The 23,752-nt window shown below is 40.0% G+C and overlaps 1 protein-coding gene across 1 annotated transcript in view; it reads right to left on the bottom strand.

Annotated features, from left to right (window-relative positions):
• Positions 1 to 23,752, bottom strand: part of cacna2d3a (calcium channel, voltage-dependent, alpha 2/delta subunit 3a) — a 791,006-nt gene that overhangs the window by 646,895 nt on the left and 120,359 nt on the right. The window lies entirely within an intron of this gene.

Genomic DNA, 23,752 nt, shown 5'->3' with positions numbered 1-23,752 from the left:
GTTAGACAGAACTGCATTCATCTTCTAACCTTCCTGCATAATCCTGACTACAACAATGACTCCACTTCAAAAATAGTTCATTGGTTGTGAAATGCATTGATACGATCTGGAACTGCGGAAGAAATTTATAAACGAAGGTTAGTTCTTTCATTGATGTAAACCCTGTAATTACCGTGATGAATTATGTTTTAATATATTTGTATCAAATTCTTCTCTCCAATGGTGGAATTAGTTAATTTGATAAATGAGTTAACTCCTTTTAAGGAAGTAAAGAATTTGAATTTAGTCATTTTGTAACATCTAGCATGTAAATCTTTCTGAATTCAGTCACTGTACTGAACTAACTTCTAATGCACAAATAAAATCCAAGAAAAAGATCCTTTTCACGTAAGTTCACTTTTGTTTTGGGGGGTAACAGAATGTCATTAGTACTTGCCCAGTAAATTGAAATACATTGGGAAAAACAAAATTATAGAAAGTGCTTCATCAGGAAAAAAAACAAACCCAAAACCAAGCTAAGAAAATACTAAGCACATTTAACTGGACAAATAATAAAATATTTTATTATATTTATGACTAGGCCCCATAAAAGGTCCCTCAATTCATTAGGGTTCCAAGCAGGATACGCCAAATAATTTAAACTCCCAGTTGAGAAAGGAATGTAATAGCTCTCCTTCTTTATTGACCCACCTCCTCAGCTGCAACAGAGTTAATTAAACGTCAGCCCTTTTCTGATGAAGGGTCTAGGCCCGAAACGTCAGCCGCTTTTCTGATGAAGGGTCTAGGCCCGAAACGTCAGCCCTTTTCTGATGAAGGGTCTAGGCCCGAAACGTCAGCCTCTCTGCTCCTATGATGCTGCTTGACCTGCTGTGTTCATCCAGCCCTGCACCTTGTTGTCTCTAATTTTAAAAGGATCCTTTTTCCCCAGACTACCAAACTTATGTTTTAAAAAGAGCTAATTTATCCTGGATTTCTTGAATTAACAAAATGGTGACTTTATTAATTTCTGCCTGCAAGAGGAAATGCTAACGCAGCGTGCATAACACAGATTAGAAATATGAGGTCAGTCCAAAAAGATAAAAGTTAACTTAAAAGGTTGCATGACTCAATCTTTGAATTGTTTGTGAAGAGCAAACAAGATAATGCTATGTCCATTATTGGGTTGCACTGGTAATGCTGTTGTTGGAAGTGGAACAGTCGATTTTTCAGATTCCAGTTCAGTAGGCTGATTGAAGTTTCTTTGTCCTGAATCCTTTTTCAAGTGGTTTGCAGCTTACCAGCTGTTCTCAAGGTGTGACTTCCATTGGATACTCAACACACTCTAGTCCACAAGAGCCTTACGATAACACATAGAAAAGTGCCGAAGCTCACTTTTATCCCCTTCTTTTGCATATTTCTGAAAGGGAAAACCACAAAAATTGTCTGCAAAACTTGGCTGTCTGCCTGGGTGGGGGAATAGTCAGCCCCCTCATTATTTCAAGTCACCTTCTCTCTCTATTTGAAGTTCCTTGACACTTTTCAGTGTTATAGTCTACCAGTTCCAGACATGTTGTCTCCAGACAACCATTGAATTTACAACTGAAGTCATTTTGTCTCTTTAGCTGTCATCTTTCAGTGCTATCAGTGGTTAGAGCTATCAGTGGTTGGGTGGATGACAGTGAGTGAGGGAAGATGTTGCAGGCAATTGTGAAAGTGGTCGAGCATAAGCCTTGATGAGAGGTAGGTACAATATCAGAGATAGAGTGAGTATGAAATATTGTAGAGAAGATGATGGCACTATGTTGCAGAATGGATAAGAATATTGATCTGCTTCCTACAGAGCTGGCATAATTTCAGATGACTAAGACTGCTCTAACCTGGATGGCAACTTCAAACCTGGCATGATCTGGTATCAAGGCTTTCTCTGCTGTTTCTGGAGAAAGAGGAAGTCCCGTCTCTGCACGACCCCATCCAGCAGGACCTCCAGGTCCAACCCACAAAGCAGGGCACAAATTTATCTTTGTCAGCTATGTCTGGGGCAACTGTCAGAAACAGTGCAGAGGGCTTTTGACTGACAGAGCTTGTCCAGATGAACAATAGGCTTTTGAAGATGGCATGGATACAAGGGATGTGGGTGAATTCCAAGACATCTCAACAGGAGTGACTTGTTCTAAGAACACTACAGGATAGGAGTGGGCTGGAATCAGATGTGTGCCCATATGCCATAGGGTGAGAGAGGTAGTTCATGAGGTGAGTTTGGTGAGATAGTTGTTAGGAAACTCATTAGGCCTCACAGTGAAAAATGCTCCAAAAACTTGATGCAATGCACACCTAGCCAAAAAAAAAATGAGATTCAGTCATATATAGTTATGACAAATCCATTGTAATGTTTAGTGGTAGCTGTTGATTTATGATGGTAGTTTAAAATAACTTTTTTTTATTCATTCAATGGATGAGGGTGTCTCTGGTTAGGCAGCATTTATTGCCCATCCCTAATTGCCTAGAGGGCAATTAAAAGTCAACCACATTGCTGTGGGTCTGTAGTCACATGTAGGCCAGACCAGGTAAGGATGGCAGTGTCCTTCCCTAAATGCCATTAGATGGGTTTTTCCACAACAATCAACAATGGATTCATAGTCATCATTTGACTCTTAATTCCAGATTTTTATTGAATTCCATTTCCACCATCTGCTGTGGCAGGATTCAAAGCCAGGTCCCCAGAGCATTACTGGACCTCTGGATCAACAGTCCAGTGAAAATACCATTGGGCCATTGCCTCCTTGATACATAAATAAATAATATGATTAGTTTTTTCTGTGTACTTTGCTGATTTGTGACTGGTAACTTTTTCCACCTTTTTCATAATTAACAAATTGGCTAGACGCAGTTATCTCAAGCATGGGGGACAAATAACATTTGTAATGTTTTGAGTGAAATGGGCAATTTTCATTCAATAAAAACTTAGGCTACATTCCAAATTTTCTATTCAATATTTTAAATATTTGACAGTTAATAATAGACTTATTTTCATCCCACACCAATTCTTAATTGCCGATGTAGCAAAAACAGATCATGCCAGATACAGTTTTTAACTTACAGTCTCTCTTATTTCAATTTAGTTCTCACCAGGACTTTATGACAAAGTTTGAGTCTTCCTACCCTGAAATGGACAAGAACAGCACACCCAAAATGTACTGCTCCTTCCTGAGAGATAGTAAGAACTGCTGATGCTGGAGTCTGAGATAACACAGTGTGGAGCTGGAGGAACACAGAAGGCCAGGCAGCATCAGAGGAGCAGGAAAGCTGACGTTTCGGGTTGGGACTCTTCTTCAGAAATGGGGAGGGGGTCCTGACCTGAAACAACAGCTTTCCTGCTCCTCTGATGCTGCCTGGCTTGCTGTGTTCCTCCAGCTCCACACTGTGTTATCTACTGCTCCTTCCTGTCCTGGCTCAGAAGTGTCAAGATTTCTTTTCTGGCTCACTTACATGGCCCACAGCATCCTTCTGCACTGCACTGTTCTTTGACAAATTTTATCATCAGGAAGAATAGGAACATCAGGCACAACTCAAGGCAAGGAATGCCACTTTCCATCTCATTTGAGTGATTCCCTTTGACAATGCAACCCTTGCAGCTCCATGACCCAGAAATCACAGTTACTGAAAGAGTCTGCAACTTGACAAAAGAAGTTTTTCCTTGTTTTGGGAAGTAGGCATTCCTGAATCAAGAATTAGGAAATAATTTTTCTAGCATTTCTAATCCTTACAACAGTTGACCTATATGAGTGGATGGCCGTTCTTACAATTAAATGTAAAGTTCACGAACAAGAAACAGTCTGCAAAAACTTCTTTTAATTATTTGGTCTAAAATATTTTTGTGTCATAAATATTCCAGGTTTATTATTGACCTCATGAGACAAACCTTATAATCCATTACACATGATTGATAATAGCACTACGTACAGCCAAAACAGTATGCATCATTTGTTTAATGATTCTTTTAATTGTGTAATATATTAAATTTATAATATAATTTGACACTCCTAAGAGATTTATATTGTTGCTGAGATGAGTTAAAAATTAATACATATCTCTAATTATTATGCAGTTCTTTTGAAAGTCATGTTGGCTGTGACAACACCTTGGCATTTTGAAATTGTTTTGTCCATTCATTATTGCCTATAAAGTATGACAATCAATTCAGATTTTCAACACATACAAGTATTCACATCATGGTCCAGTTTTAATTCTGTGTAAACAAATGGGTTTTGAATAAGTTAAAATTGAGCCTCCCACCAACTGTTCATTACTGACTATTTTCTTCCCAAATCTCCTTCTCTAATATACCTGTAAGTCTTTTTCCACTCGCTTAAACAACTTGTGCCAGCATTCTTTTTGTTCCCTTCTATGCTCTGTTCATACAAATGCTTTTTCTCCACACAACCTAACCCGATTGATTCTGGATTCCCCGTTGCATTCACATATCTGATTGTATGATCACAAACTCCAGTCTACTTATGTATAATAGCAAAATCATTGCATCTTAGTCTACGTACTCTTCATTAAGATGATAAAAAATGTTTATTTCAGTTGATGATCACTTTCTTCAAAACTCACAATTTTGAATAAGATCAGCCATCTCTCACGTGGAATCCTTCATTGATTAATTGAAATTACAGCCCCACAAAATGCAACATTAAACCATTATCCTGATTTCTTCTCAGATTCTTCTATATTCCATAAACTGTATCATAGAACATAGAACATAGAACATTACAGTGCAGTACAGGCCCTTCGGCCCTCAATGTTGCACCGACCTGTGAAACCAATCTGAAGCCCATCTAACCTAAACTATTCCATTATCATCCATATGTTTATCCAATGACCATTTAAATGCCGTTAAAGTTGGCGAGTCTACTACTTTTGCAGGCAGGGCATTCCACGCTCTTACTACTCTCTGAGTAAAGAACCTACCTCTGACATCTGTCCTATATCTATCACCCCTCAATTTAAAGCTATGTCCCCTCGTGCTCGCCACCACCATCCGAGGAAAAAGGCTCCCACTGTCCACCCTATCTATTCCTCTGATCATCTTGTATGTCTCTATTAAGTCACCTCTTAACCTTTTTCTCTCTAACGAAAACAGCCTCAAGTCCCTCAGCCTTTCCTCATAAGACCTTCCCTCCATACCAGGCAACATCCTGGTAAATCTCCTCTGCACCCTTTCCAATGCTTCCACATCCTTCCTATAATGCGGTGACCAGAACTGTACACAATACTCCAAGTGCGGCCGCACCAGAGTTTTGTACAGCTGCAACATGACCTCAATCCCTCTACCAATAAAACCTAACACACCGTACGCCTTCTTAACAACCCTATCAACCTGGGTGGCAACTTTCAGGGATCTATGCACATGGACGCCGAGATCTCTCTGCTCATCAGAATTTAACCAAACAATCTATACTAGATTTCAACTCAGCATTGAAAACTAATTTACTTCTAATACTTTTCTAATTGCTGAAGTAAAAATTTTAAGTTGTTAATATTTTCACATCAATCTTTGAAATTCAGAGTGGAGCTAACCTTTCAGTATCTTGATGATTCAAACTTTGATTAAAACCATTTTTTTAAAACGCTCAACCTGATTTGCCTGCGTTTTCTCCTGGAACTCTCAGACTGTGAAAATATCTTTTCTTCCACAGAAATCTGCAATCCCATCTCAGCATATAATTGTGTATTGAATGATCCCAGACCGTTTGCTTCCATTACTTGATAGAGAAAAACCCATCCCTGCCTCCCTAACCTGTTCTTCCTCCCACCTATCCCCTCCTCCCACCTCAAGCCGCACCCCCATCTCCTACCTACTAACCTCACCCCGCCGCCTTGACCTGTCCGTCCTCCATGGACTGACCTATCCCCTCCCTAACTCCCCACCTACACTCACCTTTACTGGCTCCATCCCCGCCTCTTCGACCTGTCCGTTTCCTCTCCACCTATCTTCTCCTCTATCCATCTTCTATCCGCCTCCCCCTCTCTCCCTATTTATTTCAGAACCCCCTTCCCCTCCCCCATTTCTGATGAAGGGTCTAGGCCTGAAACGTCAGCCTTTCTGTTCCTATGATGCTGCTTGGCCTGCTGTGTTCATCCAGCTCTGCACCTCGTTGTCTCGGATTCTCCAGCATCTGCAGTTCCTGCTATCTCCTGTTTCTCTCTCCACAGTTGTTGACAGACCTGCTGAATTTGTCCAACGTTTTTGTATTTGTTTGCACCTCCACAGGTCCCTAGCCAGTCCCTCTACATGAGTCAGCATCTGCCTACCCTTCCACAGGTATATGAGGTAACTGTACCACATACAGTTTTATACTCTCCCCACCTCATAGCCAGGGTCCTCGTGATTGTGGACAAACCCCCTCCCATTTGACACACTTCCCATGGATGCTTTACCATATCATCCTTTTGCAATTATTGTTGCCCCCTCCATCATTATTTTCATGACCTCATTCCCCAGCTTGCAGCCCAACTCAAAAGGATTGATTCACGAGTCTCATTCCTTCAGCATTGTGCCATCTTTCCCTCCCAACTTCTTATCTTCTAGTTTCTGTGGACAGATCCCAGTGAATAACTATTGCCCACTCCCTCAATCAACTTATGCAGGCAGCCCTGGTTGATAAGTGCCCAGACCCCTGACTGGAGAGGTTGGACCTTACCTCCCAGACTGGCCACTGAGGTGCCACAGGACTGACCATGAACCACTTCTTGGACTGCAGATACACAGACACATGACCGAGAGCACTCTGACCCGACATTTGACTGTGACCAGTCCCTTAGACGGGTATCGAGTGCTGCCCTTCACTTGTTCTGCCAGGACTATCAGGCTGACAGGTGCCTCCATGGACTTTGGTGAGGACCACTCCTCTAAGACTTTGAGACATGGCTGACATGCTGTCCATACAGTATCTCTGCACATAAGTTGCTGCCGCATTGTGCAGGTGTGAGACTGGCTAGCACATAGCTGTAGAACAAGACGTATGCCCCCGAGACCGAGGGCTGCTGAGCTGTAATGCAAGTTGTATGACTGCACTAACTGGCACAGCAAGGCATCGATGGTGCCAGCACGCAGGTAAATGCTAAGTGAGTGAATGCTACAAAAGCAAGGGAGACACTCCAAGACATAACCTGGTCCATTCTATGAGCTGGGTGCCTGCTCCTGTGTACTAAATGTCCCACAGAGCCTTCAATAATAGTTGCCAGTGTATTGGGCAATGCAAGTCTGTGCTTCCTGAGAGTTCTGCAAGGGTTTTGGAACCATGAAAGGTTCGATGTTACTTGCTAATGTACATGGATGAGATGTGCCCATAAATTGCACCCTGAGATACTGCTTGGTGCTGAGCAAAATGGTGACTCCTCACAGCGAGTGGTGAGCTGGAGTCACTGGGGACCTGCTCTGACTGCCATGATGAGATTTCTTGATCTCTAACTTGCTTGGCACATTTGATAAGATAGGAAGCTGAATATTAAAGAGGCAAGTTAGTAAGTCGGTTAGCAATCCCCCATAATTGGCAATTCGCCACTACCTGTCATGAAAACATGCCTCAGTGCTCATCAAAAGCATAAAAGATGTCACAATGTGCTCTTGTGGTGCATTGGTAGATCCTTATCATTGGGTCAGGAGGCCCAGTTTCAGATCACACAGAGGTATGTAATAATATCTTTGAAAAGGTTAATTAGAAAATATCTAAAAGATGGAAGATGTTTCTGACATTAAAATAGACCTTGCCAGGCCTCTTGTCTGACTCTGCCACTAATCTCGCCATAACCTACATCAGTCACACCCCAAAAGGTTTGGTCTTCTGTTTTTCTCTCTGTACAGATGCTGCACAACCTGCTGGGTATTTCAGGTATCCAGCACCTGCAGTATTTTGCTTGAGTTCAACTCTTCATCAAGTTACCCTTCGAATTCTTCACTTTTGTTACATTAGCATGTTCAAGGCCCTTAAATGTTCGCATTCAAAACCAGAGTAATTCAATAGTGTCCAGGAGAAGGATAATTTTATATTCTCCCTGGTTGTCAGCACAATAACTCAGCTATATCTTGGGCACTAATCACACATCCTGATGCAACTCGTCTCAGGACTTTATGAGGTTGCCTCATGTTGAGGCCTACAGGTCCAGCTAAGGATGAGTATTTGGTAAGGTGGTGATGGGGGTAAGGGCAGACTGACAGCAGACCACTATTACTTTATGCAGCCAGAAGAAACAGTCCTGTCTCCTCCAGCCAAACTAAAAAAATTACAACTTGAAAGTTTTGGGGCCATTTCTTTTAGCACACTTTAACTTCTGGTTTCTGTGCTCAAGTCATGCAAATGCTAGTTGGAACATAAGTTCCAACTCTTGCAAATGTTCTCATAGTACTGGTCCGAACTGGTCCATCCTACTCCAAGTTTCAGCATCTGCATTTGTGACCAAACTGAATCCAATTTCTGAACTCAAGTAATTTGGAGAGATTAGCAACAGCAGGAGAACCCCAATGTGAGCCATGAATTACTCTTCCCAGTATTTTTCTCAGCCTGAAATTACACAGTGTGTAATTTTTACTTACCACTGAACTGTAAAACTGGCACTGAAGGTTGGGTGACTGGTGCAGAAACCATCCAGTTTTTCTTTCCATTGAAATCAATTACTCACTGGATAAGCTCACTGAGTGATTTATCACATCTGTGCTTCTATCACTCTCAGAATGGAAACGCTGCCATGCCAAATACCAAGGCCAAAATTGAGATTACAGTAGCTCAGAGTATGTATTCACATTTAGTAATGCATCTGGAAGCTGAATTTGAAGGGACACTCACCTACAAGCATTTGTGGGCAGTAGTATTTGTGTGCTATGCAGAGTAGAGGCTTTCAAGACTTCCTGCGGTTCATGTTTGCATTGGATTTAAATTCCTACCTTCATTAAGATTATCATGTCTACAATGTATTATTTTCAATTCTCTAATCTGGATCGATAAACATTTGGAGGATGAATAACAACAACAACAGCAGCCTGATGCTTCAGAACCAGCAGAAAGCAGCAGGCTCTTTTGTCGTGTGCTTTTATGTCCACATTCAAGAGTTTGGGTTCAAGACTGACTGGACAAGGAGAAGGCAAGGTTAAGAAGTATCTTCAAGCTTCGACTTCTTTATAAACTGTTTGTTGCATAATAAGACTAAATACTACTGTACATTGTAATCAGAGACAAAGACTATTTCATAACGCCATCACATAATTCTAGTTGGTCTACTCCGCCTGCTTGTCTGCACATGATTCTCTCTTGCTATCTCACACTAACCCTGCCCACACTCCGTTGTTTAGGCTCAGTGGAAAGCAGCTTTGTGACATCATCACAATTGATGCTCTGGTGCCCTAAACTTCTTACACAATACTTGTAGAAGGTACTGTCCAATCCACAGGGTTTAAAGGGCAAGACTAACTTTGGTAGATGTTCCTGAGGAGGCCATGCTTTGAGTTAGCTGTTGCTGACCCTTACAGCCTTTTTCTGCCTCCTTAGGCCATGGAGGGTGATGCTTTGTCAGTGGTTGTTGACAGTTTTTGCCATAGGCTCATTCAGGGAAACATTAGTTACAACTCCCCTTTCTGAAGTGTACAGCTGCTTTAAATAGGTCATCTAACCTTAACTTTCACAGTAAAGCAATAAATACCTTTGAATTCCATCAGCTAGAATGTGTAATTTCTGCAATTTATAATTGTGGCCAGTCTGCTTTGTATCAGGGTATAGTAACATGGCCAAACTCATATATTAGCGTTACAACATTTTAATAAAATCAGTTTCTTTTAGGAAGATAAAAGAACAATGGCTTCTGCAAATGAGAAGTAAATACTCCTTAATCAAGTTTTTCTTTGGTACATTAGAAGCACAGCTGGAAAGTTGCTGTGTTTCAGTGGTAAATGCTTCTGGTTGGTAGGGATTTAAGCTCTAACACAAGAACATTTATCATTTTTTGATGGGGATGCAGTAAAGCATTGCTTCAACAGCATCCACTTTACCAGATCATTTCACATAAACACTTGGAAAAGAAAACCACTACTTCACTGTCAGCACATTTAATGTTTTTCATGCTTTTGGGTCACATTTTTTTCAAGATAACTGAGCATCTAGTAATAACCTGCCAAAAGTGAGCTAGAGGGAGTTCAAGTTTGAATGATTTTGGAAAATCCAAACAATTAATGTTAAAAATCAGTACCAATGAAAGACAAGTTAAACAGGGGTGCAGTTGAGGATCAGTCACACAGCGAACAAAGCAATGGAAAAAGTGATAGGGAAAAACTAATCATGACAACTGTTCTAATAAATGTATTTTTAAAACAAGACAGCAAGAATATATACTAATGAGATACAGGAAATCTGAAATAGATAACAGGAAGAAAGCATTAATTGAGTGACACAACATTGTTGAAAATTGAATAATTTTACATTTCATTTCATATATAACACCTGAAGGAGTCAATTAACATTCTGAAAATGTTGTTGTTTTTAACTGCCGTTAAAAAGTATGCTTTCGATATATACTTACATTTCAGAAATCTTGTTCCCAAATGAGTAAATATCCCATGAATGCTGCACCAAATCTATAAATTTGTCACAGTTCGATATCATAAATGAACATATATCTTAGTAAAACATTTCAAGAGTGCTGTGAGTGGACAGCATGGTGTTGTTCCAGAGAGGTAGCAAGAACTGCAGATGCTGCAGTCAGAGATAACACAGTATGGAGCTGGAAGAACACAGCAAGCCAGGCAGCATCAGAGGAGCAGGAAAGTTGATGTTCTATCTGCTTGACATATACCATGTGTGTGAATCAGGGTGATTAATCTAAAAATGTAGTTGGTTCATGTGACTGCAATGATTCCATGATCTTCCCCCGACTAATTTCAACATCAAAATGTTCCCACTACAAAATCACCCTCAGTAAAATATTTGCTTTCCTTTTGGTTTTGTTATGTCCCTTATAAATACTACTACTCCAAAACCTTTCATGATTTCCACGCCTTTCATACAACTTTACATCCTGGAATGTTTGCTCTCAACCATGTTCAGTTTGTAGTAGCATCTTTATAACGGCTACTACATCATAATCTTTAAGTTAATTTCTTGATTTTAAATCACTTGTTTTCCTTAATTTACTTAAATTTATTTAATAATCTATGATTTGTGTTTTGATCTCTGCCAAAATATTCTCAGTCTATCAAAGTTCTTTGTTTTGGCATGTAACCTGGGAGAACGTTTTACAAGGACAAGCATGGAAGATGTGAGGGTGATAATAATAACACAGACAGTGCAGCACATTCTTTGGTATGATACCATCATAGATGTTAATGGGAGCTGCAACACTCATGAAACTCTTCTCATTCACCTTTCAAAAATGGAGCACACAATACCAAGGAGACGAACTATGAAGGGCAGTGGAATGGCACTACTGTATAATTTAGATTCCAGAATGAAATCTGACTAAATAGATCATATGTTTCTTTAACTTCTTAAAATGATGGCTATCGTACAAGTCTGGAGTGTTTCAACAACAGAAAGAAGTTTATTACACAAAAGATGAAAATGAAAGCAAATAAACCAAGCTATCTAAAATTAAGAACCCAGTTAAAAAGATCATAAAACAAAGTCTCATCCTATTTTCTGACATTATCTATTCAGAGTCTGAAATCCAAAGAAATCACTCCTACAAATCAAATAACTAAGTTGGACTTTATGATTCTCTCCAGATCTTTTCCGTGAACTGTGAAGATTTCTCACAGGAATACTCACAAAACTGAAAGCTTAGATATTCTCAGCTTTTAATAATTTGTACAATTCCTAACCAAACACTCCTGGTTTGGAAATTCCATTGGCCACTTTCTGCTAAGGTGACTGCGCTTTCCCTGACCTCTCCTACCTTTTTTCTCAGAGAGAAACTATATTTAGTTCTGACCTCAGTTGGGTCTCCTCTGGGCTGCCCTTAAGGCATTCACTTACTGAGGTTTCTGAACTAAAATCAATTCTTGATTATTCTGAACCAAAAACAAGACCTTCAACTGTTACCTCACCTTTATAAACCACCACAGTAAAAATAACTTTTCATTAACACTCCAGGGAGTTCTGCTGTCTGACATACAGTGGATTAGGTCACTGTTCTGAAATGACAGTCTGACCTAGTCTTTTATAATTAGAATCCTTTTTGAAAGTAACCCAAGCAGACACCAAATTCTAACAATTTAAAAATTATTTTAATAATTTTTTTATATTTACTTCAATCACTACTGGTCACAAATCAGGTAGCAGTCCTGATGCCACAGAAAGATGAAACTTTAGCTATTGTAAGATTCTCAACAAGGCATGCAATTACAAAGATGAAATGGGATTTTGTCTAAGCAACAGTGAACGCCTAGTTCATGCAATATAGATTTGATTTTGTGTGTAGATTTTGAATATTGCAGCCAGAGGAATGTAGAGAAATATTAACTTGCCTTTTCCACATGTTCTCAGGTCAAGGTCAGAGGAACACAAGGAGATGACAGGCAATTCAGCAACACCTCAGAGGATGCATTCACACAACTCAAGTGCACAATTTACCAACATAGATACAATGACCTTGCAAAAATGTTTGTCACAGTGTGAGGAGCATAGCATATGTGAGAAAGTGATAAAGATGATGGAAGTGGGTGGCGGTCCCCATCAGAGGGTGGAGGGAGCATCATTATTCAGGTCATAAGAAACACTGAGCCTTGAGGGTCAATCACAAAGAGGGAGCAATCACAAAGAGGGCACAGCAAAGGGAGACATCTGAACTTTTGGCAGAATTCTTGAAAGCTAGTCTGTGTCCTTGGCTAGAAGATGGACAGTCTATACACTCCATGAGGTCTTGCCATTCCTGAATTCAATGAGAGCCTGAACAGCTCCATGGAAAGAGAGGGCACCTTCATGGAGGCTCATATACACAAGGCCAATAATTGGATGTTGAATGGGAACATCAAGATGGCCTCTGTAATGTAACTTCAAAGGCTAGAAGTCTGGAGCATAGTTGCATTGATTTAAGACTGATACATAGAAGACCTGCAGGTGTAACCATGCTCCTAGACAACACCTAAGTGTACTTATGGCCTGACAAGTCTTGAGGTGGGCAGACCTGATGGTCATCAGCCGATGCCCTGGCCCTTCTGCCAAAGACACATGTATAGATTCCTGCTCCAATGATTGAGGGCTCCCCTGAACATCTCCATTAGGGGCAGTCTGTATAAGAACTTAGGAATATGAGGAGGAATAGGCCTTCTGGTCCCCTCCAACCCTACCCCACTATTCAACAAGATCATGGTTGATCTGCCAAAGCCCTCAGCTCCTCTTATGTGCCAACTCATCATAGCCATCAATTCCCTGAAATTTCAATAGTATATCTACCTCGTTTATCCAAAACTAGACAGCATAGGTTTAAGATGGGGGCAGGGGGGTAGACTTAAAACGGACCTGAGGGGCAACCTTTTCACGCAAAGGATGATGCGTGTATGGAACGAGCTGCCAGAGGAAGTGATGGTACAATTACAACATTTAAAAGGCATCTGGATGGGTACATGAATAGGAAGGGTTTAGAGGGATATGAGCCAAATGCTAGCAAATGGCACTAGATCAGATTGGGATGTCTGGTTGGCGTGAATGAGTTGGACCAAAGGGTCTGTTTCTGTGCTGAATGACTGTATGGGCTCTATGACTCTAATGAACGAAGGCCTAATCTGCTCAGCCATTCCTGTTAAGTCAACCTCTCATCCCAGCAATCAGCCCAGTGAAACTCTTAGGAACTGCTTCTAATGTCAGTACAGCCTTTCTTAAATACAGAGTCCAAAACTGTACATAGTACTCTAGGTGCAGCCTCACCAACATTGCACAGTTGTAACAAGATTTCCTAGGTTTAAAATTTAAGCCTCTCACAAATAAAGCCTAAAATTTAATTTACCTTCTTAATTACTTGCTGCACCTCCATGCTAACTTTTGTGTTTCATGCAAAAGAACACCCACATCCCCCTGTGCTGCACATTTCTTGTGGCCCTTCTACATTTCCTGCCAAAGTGCATGACTTCACACTTCTCTACATTAAACACCATCTGCTGAGCTTTTTCCCTACTCACTCAACTTATCTGAACCTCTTACAGATTCCTTATAGCCTCACCATAACATGCCCTCCCATCTATTTTTCCATCATCAGCAAGCTTAGATACATTATACTCTTTCCCAAGAAAATTTAGGAAGACAGAGAAAGGGAACACTTTTAGAATTGGCAAGCAGGCTAGAATTAGTTTTAACTGGGGATAAGTAGAAAACTGAAATTGTAATGGAGTTTGCTACGCGTTTAGGAATATTAGAGAAACAGTCAAGTGCAATGGAGTTAGAAAAAATCAAGTTGCAGATTAGACAATTGGAACTAGAGGACAAAGAAAGGGAAAGAAGATACCCCGCAGAGGAAAAAATAAAGGAAAGAATTGCCCTAGCTGAAGAAATAAAAAAGGGGAAAACAGAGAGAAGAAAGGGATAGAATGTTCGAGTTAGAAAAGATGATGCTGGAACTTGAAGCAAAAAGACTTCAAATGACAAAAGTAAAAGTACAAGATAGAAGTGATGATGAGCAAGCTCGTCGGAGCCAACAGCCTGGTAGGGATATATACAAATATGCCCAAACATTACCAAAATTTGATGAAAAAGACATAGAAGAGATTTTTCATTTCCTTTGAGAAATTGGCTGAATGGATGAACTGGCCAGAGACTGTGCGAGTAATGTTAATTCACATCAAGTTGGCAGACAGGTCTAGTGAAATGTTTGCAGTGTTGTCAGAGAAGGTGTCAGGAGAATATGAAGAAGTAAAACAGGCTATTTTGAGTGCCTACAAATTGGTACCAGAAGCATATAGACAATGGTTCAGAAATGTAAGAAAGGAACCAGGTCAGACTTATATCGAGTTTGAAAGAATTAAGCAGAGCAATTTCAATAGATGGATGAGAGCTTTAAAGATACAAAAGACATGAGGATCTTAGGAATATTATTCTGCTGGAGGAGTTTAAAAACTCACTTCTAGAACTGATAAGAACTCACGTTGAGGAACAGAAAGTTAAAACAGCCAGAAGAGCTGCAGAGATGGCAGATGAATACATGTTTGTGCCTAAATCGAAATCTAGCTTCCGACAGCAATTTTATTCCATGAGGGATAGAAATTGAGAAAGAGGGAGATCCTTCAATGAAAAACAAAAAGTAGATCACACTGGGAACAATTTACCACATGTGAAAAAAGAAACCCAAGAGAGTGGAAAAGAGGTGAAAGACCTCAGGTTTTCATTGCAATAAGGTGGGACACACAAAGTCACAGTGCTGGTGGTTTAAGAAAGGCACCGGGAAAAAAGGATTTGGTGGAAGAGGCTAAACCAGTGGGATTAGTTGAGCTAGTGAAGGAAATCCCAAGAGAAGCTGAGGAGCTCCAAGAGAGTGCACAGCCTAGTCATGGGCTGTATAGTAAGATAGCGCCTGACCTTTTCAAAGACTTCACCCATGTGGGTAAGGTTTATTAAGGTAGAACAGGAGGAGTAGGTAAAGAAATTAAAATATTGAGAGATATGGTAGCTGGTCAGTCTCTAACAGTAAGAGATGAAAATATTTGTACTCCTTCTGAAATATTGCCCAAGAGATTGATAATTTGTGGAATAGATGGAGAGAGAATTTGTGTTCCCCTGTGTAAGATAAGGCTAGAATCAAGACCAGGGAAGTGATAGTGAAAGTGATAGAAACATTGGCTGTTCCAGGAATACAGTTTGTTCTTGGAAATGATACAGTTGGATCACAGGTGGGAGTGACGCCAATTACAGTGTAGAAGCCAAAAGAAAACCAGAGAACTGAGGAGTTAAAAGAAAACTACTCTGGAATTTTTCTGGACTGTGTGATGATAGATCCCACAGCCATAAGTTAAAACAAAAAGGGAAAACAAAGGAAAAAGATGAAGGAATTGAGATCCAGTTAGCTGACATCCTGTTTGATGAAATGGGAAAGGAAAAACCTAAGCAGGTAGAGGATCAGGCAGAGGTGTTTAGTTCTGAAAGATTAATGACAAAAAGATGAAATGATAAAGGATTTATATCATAAAGCCTACTCTGAAAAGGAATCAGAATATATTCCAGAATGCTATTACCTTAAGGATCTTAAGGTAGAAATGGAGACTTTGGCAGGTTACTGCAGATGAGGAACGGGCAGAACTTCACCAGATTGTGTTGCTGGAAAAATACAGACAGGAAATATTGTGGGTAGCACAAAAATTACCTGTAAGAGGTCATCTAAGAGTGAGGAAGACTCAGGCTAAGATACGGAAGCATTTCTATTGGCCTGGATTACATAAAGCTGTGGTTGAATTTTGTCGTACCTGTCATACATGTCAGATGGTACGAAAGCTACAGGCAGTAATAAAACCAGCACCTTTGATGCCAATTCCCACATTTGAAGAACCTTTCACGCAGGTTATGATTGATTGTGTAGGTCCCCTTCCTGAAACCAAAAGTGGGAACCAGTATTTGCTAACCGTAATGGATGTGTCTGCCAGGTTTCTGGAGGCAATTCCATTATGGAATGTCAAGGCAAAAAAGGTCAGTTCCTACTATCTCATGGAGGAATCGCTTGCTTTCTTTACCCATTATGGAATACCTAGGGAGATTCAGTCAGACCAAGAGTCCAATTTTACTGCCAGATTATTCAAGCGGGTCACGAACAGTTTAACCATCAAACACTTTAAATCAAGTGCGTACCATCCTGAATCCCAAGAAACATTGGAAATGTGGCATCAGACCCTAAAGACAATGCTGAGGACTTCATGCCAGGATTACCCAAATGACTGGGATAAAGATATCCCATTTATGTTATTTGCAAGTAGAGATGCTCCAAATGAATCGACTCAGTTTACCCCATTTGAATTGATATTCGGACACGAAGCAAGAGGGCCTTTAAAATTAATTAAGGAAAAGTTGATAGGTCCGAAGTCAGAGATCTCACAGTTGGATTATGTATCTGATGTGAGAGAAAGATTAAACAGAGTAGGTGAATTAGCTAGATAACATTTGAAGGTGGCACAGTGCATAATGAAGCAAAAAGCAGATAAGAAATCTAAAATTCGTACATTTGCCCATGGGAATAAGGTATTTGTGCTGTTATCAGTGGTCGGAGATCCCTTCAAAGCAAGGTTTCATAGTCCTTTCAGATTGAGAAAAAATTAACTCAGGTGAATTATCTGATAAAGATGCCAGATAGGAAAAAAAATTATCAGGTATGTCATGTGAACATGATGAAACCTTACTATAACAGGGAAACAGAACTGGAGAAACAGGTATTAGTTACTGCAATTTAGAGTGAGGAATCAAATGCAGATGATGTGGATTTTGATGTGCCTCAGAATAAATTGAATAATGAGGAAATCCTTAAGTAATGGGAGAGGGTAGTGAGCTATCTGTCCCAGGAACTGAGAACTGAATTGGAAGACTTGTTACAGTGTTATGAGGACCTATGTAGAAATAGAATGGGGAGGATTAAGGCCATGGTACATGAGGCTGGTATAGGGAATACTGTTCTAATAAAACAACACTCCTACAGGCTTAATATTCTCAAAGCAGTGCAGATTCAGTCGGAAATAGAAGCAAAGCTCCAAGAAGACATCATAGAGATGAGTCAAAGCAGTGGAGTTTGCTGATGGTGTTGGTACCCAAACCTGACGGTACTCAACAAATTTGCATAGATTATCAAAGCTCAACACCGTGACCAAATCTGACTCGTGCCCAATTCCAAGTCTGGAGGACTGTATGGAAAAAGTGGGACAAGACCCTTACATCACAAACTTCACGGTTACTGGCAAGTACCTTTGTCAGAGAGAGCAAAAGAAGTTTCTGCTTTTGTAACTGCAAATGGGCTATATCAATTTAAAGTAATGCTCTTTGGGATGAAAATCACACCAGCCACTTTTCAAAGGCTTACGAACAGAGTTTTTGCCGGACTGACTAATTGCACCGTTTACATAGATAACTTAGCGATCTTTAGCCATTCGTGGAAAGATCACGTGGAACATTTGGCAGAGCTCTTTGAGAGACTACAGAAGGCAAAGTTGGTCATAAACTTGGCAAAAACAGAATTTATGAAGGCGGAAGTGATATTCTTAGGGAACAACATCGGATACCGACAGATGACACCGAGGAACATGAAGACAAAAGTCATTGAGGAATTTCTAAGTCCATTCTTGAAGAAGGAAGTGCTATGATTTTTAGGATTCAGCGAATTCTACAGGAAATTTGTACCAAAATTTAGTAGCATTATGCCACCGGTGATGGATTTATTAAAAAAGAACATAAAATTTTGGTGGACAGGTTGATGCCAGGATGCATTTGAGAATTTAAAAGCAGTGTTTTAGCCATGGCAAATTTCTTGAAACCCTTCAAAGTCACCATGGATGCAGGTGATGTACGTATTGGAGTTGTGTTCTTACAGGAGGATGATTGTGGAATTGAAAGACCAATCAGTTATTTTTCAAAAAAAAACTCAATATCCACCAGAAAAAAAAAAATCAACCATTCAAAAAGATTTAATGAGTTTGTAGTGGCCCTACAACATTTTAATGTTTATGTTGCAAACAAAGCATCAGAGGTGATTGAGTATACTGAGCACAATTCTTTAACATTTCTGGATAGATTTAAGGACATGAATGCCAGATTATTTCGTTGGAGTCTCATGTTACAAGCATTTAATTTACAGAATGTACATGTTGCAGGTCATGAAAATAATATCGCGGATGCTTTGTCACTGGTTTTAAAAGAAAAATGTTTACATAAGATAGAAATGGTAGTATTCAATATTGTATATATATAGAATTTGTAAAAAATGTTAACTCTCGATTAATGATATAATGCAGTTAAGGTTTTAAAAGAAAAAAAATGAAACCATCTTTTCATAATAATGGTTCTTTTTGTGTTAAGGGAGGAGGTGTTGTTCAGTTGGATAGAGTACATATGTACTTGTATTTCCAAATTGCACCCTTGGAGCTTCACAACTATACATTGTAATTGTTGAGGTGCACTTAGACATTCTTGATAGATCATTTCCAGTCCTCTGTTACTGGTCTGAACAATGAAATGCTTGCTAAATAGATACATGTGGAACCTTTGTATTTCAAAACCTGAAGCAAGATGCTCCCTTTCCGTGTTGAAGTAGTTTGCCTGAGCTATCATAAGGACTTTAGAATCAAATTCAATAAGTTTGTCATAGTGTAACAGACATTACTAGAGGCCTCCCTGGGATACATCAACTTCCAACATGGCAAGCTTAGATGGATCATGATATTGATTAGGCTCAGAGCTGCAGTCTGGAATCTCTGGTGTTGGAATTAATGGGGTGGTTATCACATAGATCATGTTGATACATAGATCTGTGCATCCTGGCAGACCAATGATGGACAGCTGTATCAATGATGTAAAGGTCTTCAGGTGTCCATCCCAAGGGTCAGTATTGACATTTAAGATGAATAATGTCAATGCATGGGTGTCAGACCTGATGTAAGCAGTTAACTTATCGTATGTGGACAGCACTATGATTTCTGAAGAAGGGTCTTCTGCAGAAGGGTCTAGGCCCGAAACGCCAGCCTTCCTGCTCCTCTGATGCTGCTTGGCCTGCTGTGTTCATCCAGCTCTACACCTTGTTATCTCAGATTCTCCAGCATCTGCAGTTCCTACAATCTCCAGCACTATGTAGTGTCAATTTTCCGAGTACATCACATGAAAGATGTATAAAGGGATGATATTTACATTTTCACTGTATCATTCCTGGCATTTAATGCATGTAGTCCATTCCTGTTGAGATATATCACTTGGATAGAGGTAGAGATTTCAATTATCAATTTTCTAATGACATCTATATGGTGTGTTAAATTAACCACCTGTACTAAGTTGAATTTGTAAGGTGTGACACTGCAGATACTTCTTGAACTTCATTAAAATGCTTATGTTCTGTGGTTTGAACTTTGAAAAAATCCTTAGTATTTGGGCAATTAGATTTTTTGCACATTTTAGCCCAATATCCTCTTGTAGAACACAGCTTGTATATGTAATAAAATGCTGGACACTGGCTTTAAGGGGGAGACAGCCACATTTAATTCAATATTTGGACGTTGATTTACAATTATTGAACCTGTTGGTGGCTGCAACAGTTGTTGTGGAATCAATACCTGAAATATTGCTGACCAGCTGCAATTACTTCAAACTTGCATCCTTCTTCCAGCAGCGTATTGATCATATTGATCATTGTCTAGAAAGCAATGGCCAGTTCTACAAGCTGTTAAGTTGGTTTTAATGAAATCAAATTCTGTCCCTTTACATTGACACTTGCCTATGAGCAGGATGATTGTTTCACCGGACTGTTGAAAGTATGATACGAACTCAAGCCTGTGTACCCTGAAGTCGACTCAGGCCTTATGGAAAAATGAAGTCCCTGAGGCATTCAAGAGGGCATTGGATGATTATGTGAATAGAAATGGAGTGCAAGAATATGGGAAAAAGGAAGGAAATTGGCGCTGGGTAATAGAAGCACTGCAGACATGATGAGCTGAATGGCCTCCTTCTGTGCCATGATAATTCTGTCAATCTGTCATACAGCTTTATTCTTTTCATAATCAAGGTTCAGACAGAAGGTCACTGAATCGCTACCTCTTCAAAATAGTCAAACATGCTAAATTAATTCATATGTAGCCATTAGAGGGGCCCTGAAAACATTTTCATGGCACAATAGAAGGAACCAAAGGCTGCTGTGTTGATTTTGATGGTGACAAATAATGAGACGTTACCAATCCAATAGACAGCAGCTCTTCTTGAGGGAAGCTACAGGCATCTCCAACCACATGCTACACCAATCTGGTCCTATGGAGCCACCAATCTCCAGACAGATTGATAGCATGGTGGACAGGAAGTTGTTCCCTGATATTTTATTATCCTAGAAAGGGTCTTTGTTAATTGGTTTAAAGTGGTATCGCTGATTGGATATGTTAGAATTGGTACTGCCTCCAGCAACCTTGGTGACTCTGTTGCTTTTGATTGTGATCTACTGTTCTCTGCTCTGCTCTGTGTTCTATCCTCCACACTCCTGTGTTTTCAAATTCTGTATTGCTCTTTTGTGTTCTGCAGGTCTCTGTTATACACCTGTCTCCTGTGGACTTGCTGACCTTACCACGGATCATAATTTCTGCCTTAGATGATGATCATGTTTCTTCTCCAATGTTCTATCAAACATATTTACATTGCTCCCCATGGCATCCAAAACTCTCCAAAAATTTTTATTCACAAGAATTGTCAAAACAATTTACTTTGTACTGTTAATGTGGTAAAATGTGCCAAAGCATTTTACAGGAGGACTAAACAACATTTAACAATAACAACATAAGAAGATATTAGAGCAGATGATCAAAAGCTGATCAAAGAAATAGCTTTTATGGAATGGCAGAAAGAAGAGTGAAGTAGATGGAATTGAAAAGGGAGGAATCTCAAGGCTTAGGGCTTAGGCAGCTAATGGCCACCAATGGTGGAGTGATTAAAATCAGGGATGCTCAAGGGGACAGAAAAGGAGGAGTAAAAGGAACTCAGGGTTGAGGAGCTGTATGAGGTTACAGAAAAAAAAACAGGGATAAGATCATGGAGAGAGTTGAAAATAAGAATGGAAATTTAAATATCATACATTTCAGACCAGATACAAATATCAGTCAGTGAGCACAGAGGTGATTGATGAAGGGTGCAAGTTAGAATATGGGCAGCAGAGCTTTGGATATGTTCTGGTTTATATAAGATGGGAAATCAGTAAAGACAGCATTGGACTTGTCAAGTGTACAATAACAAAGGCAAGGATGAAGATCTCAGCAGATCGTTTGAGGTAAGGATGGAGACAGACAATATTACAGTAGGTGAGCTTGCTATTGAAACAGTTCAAAGCTCAATCTCAAGATCAAGTATAACACCAAAGTTGGAAATTGGTCTGATTCAACCTCACCCAGCAACTCAGGAGAGGGATTGAGTTGGTAGTTTGGGAACAGGCTCCATGGCTTGTTGCAGAAAATAAAAACCGAAAGAACTGTGGATGCTGTAAATCAGGAACAAAAGCAAAGTTGCTGGAAAAGCTTAGCAGGTCTGGCAGCATCTGTGAAGCAGAAAATAGAGTTAATGTTTCGGGTTGGGTGACCTTTCTTCAGGGTCCTTCCTCTGTTCAGACGTCTGTTCATCCAGTGCTGGATTACAACAAGCAAACTGACAAATTAGAGACAGTGGAGACGTTGAGAGAGGTAATGGTGAGATAGGGTTGTGTGACACCAGTTCACATGATGCTTTTTAAACAATGGTACTGAGAAACAGCATAAAGATGAGAAATAACAGAGGTTCAAGGATTGATTTCAGCACAATATTTGTCAGAGTGAACTGGCGATGCACCTATGAATACTAAATTCACTTTATTGAATATTGATAACAGCATTTGGAACTTTAAAATCCCTAATTACATTGTACCAAATATTTCCTCAGTCTGAGGAAACCTGTTTCAGAGGCACTAAATTGATATCTTGTTGACATGATTTGAAAATCATGTCACGTGATGCAAATACCTGAAGTAATGTCTGCCAACGATCAACTCACTTACGTGAATGATCGATTCACATGTGTGGATGATCGACTGGCCTGGGTAAATGGTCGACCTGCTCTTAAAATGACTATGAGGTGAAATTTATGGGGCTTCCCCAACATGTCAGAAATAACTTCAGCAGAAGATCTGTGGACACTACAGAGAAAACGCTGTTCATGTTGTTCCACTTGGACCTCTGCAAATCTTCTGCCTTAGGTAGGGCATTTGATCAGGGCACCAACCACAGAAATTAATGGCCAAAGAGGGAATTACTATTGATGAGCGTTTCTGACAAAATATATTACTTACAAGTAGTCCTGACTGGAAGACCATTGGCTCATTGCTTGATATTCTATCCAGTCCTTTAAAATGGAAGGATATGAACTGTCAAGACTGGTTGGATTGGCAATTAATGGTTGGTTAAAATAATTAATTTTGGATTATGAACATAACCTGGATCCAATGTGCTCACTCCTGCATTTAACAGAGGCACATTTTGGATGCCTGTAAGTAATCAACTTGCCACCGTCAGGTTCTTAATTAGTGTAAGCAGGCAGGTACTTACTGAACCAATTAACATCCTTATTAGATATTAATGAGGTCTTTCTAAATTGAATTTCACTGACCTTTAAATTTATTATGTGCAACATAGGTTTCCCAGGGCTTAGAAAACCCAGTGGCTGAGGTGATGCGAGAACATCTGGATGTGATGGATAAGTGCGTTAGCAGCCTCAGCACCAGTATACTACATCACCTTCCTTCCTCAGCCCGCCCACCCCGCACTCCCAAGCCAAGCCAACTGCTATACTAACTGGAACTGCTGAGTGTTTCCCCTCCACAATGTCCAACTTTACTCACTAACTCTGATATCCAACTCACCTCAACATCCCCACTAGCACTACTACCATTCAACCCACACCCCATAATAATACATCATGTGTAACTTATTTCAAAAACAAAAACAGAAATTGCTGGAAAAGCTCAGCAGGTCTGGCAGCATCTGTGAACAGAAATCAGAGTTAACATTTTGCTTCCGGTGACCCTGCCTCAGAACTGATGGTAGCTAGGAAAATTTCGGTTT

The sequence above is a fragment of the Rhincodon typus genome, chromosome 16 (assembly GCF_021869965.1).
Source record: "Rhincodon typus isolate 14 chromosome 16, sRhiTyp1.1, whole genome shotgun sequence".
Lineage (NCBI taxonomy): Eukaryota > Metazoa > Chordata > Chondrichthyes > Orectolobiformes > Rhincodontidae > Rhincodon > Rhincodon typus.
This window is presented reverse-complemented; position numbering and strand designations above follow the sequence as displayed.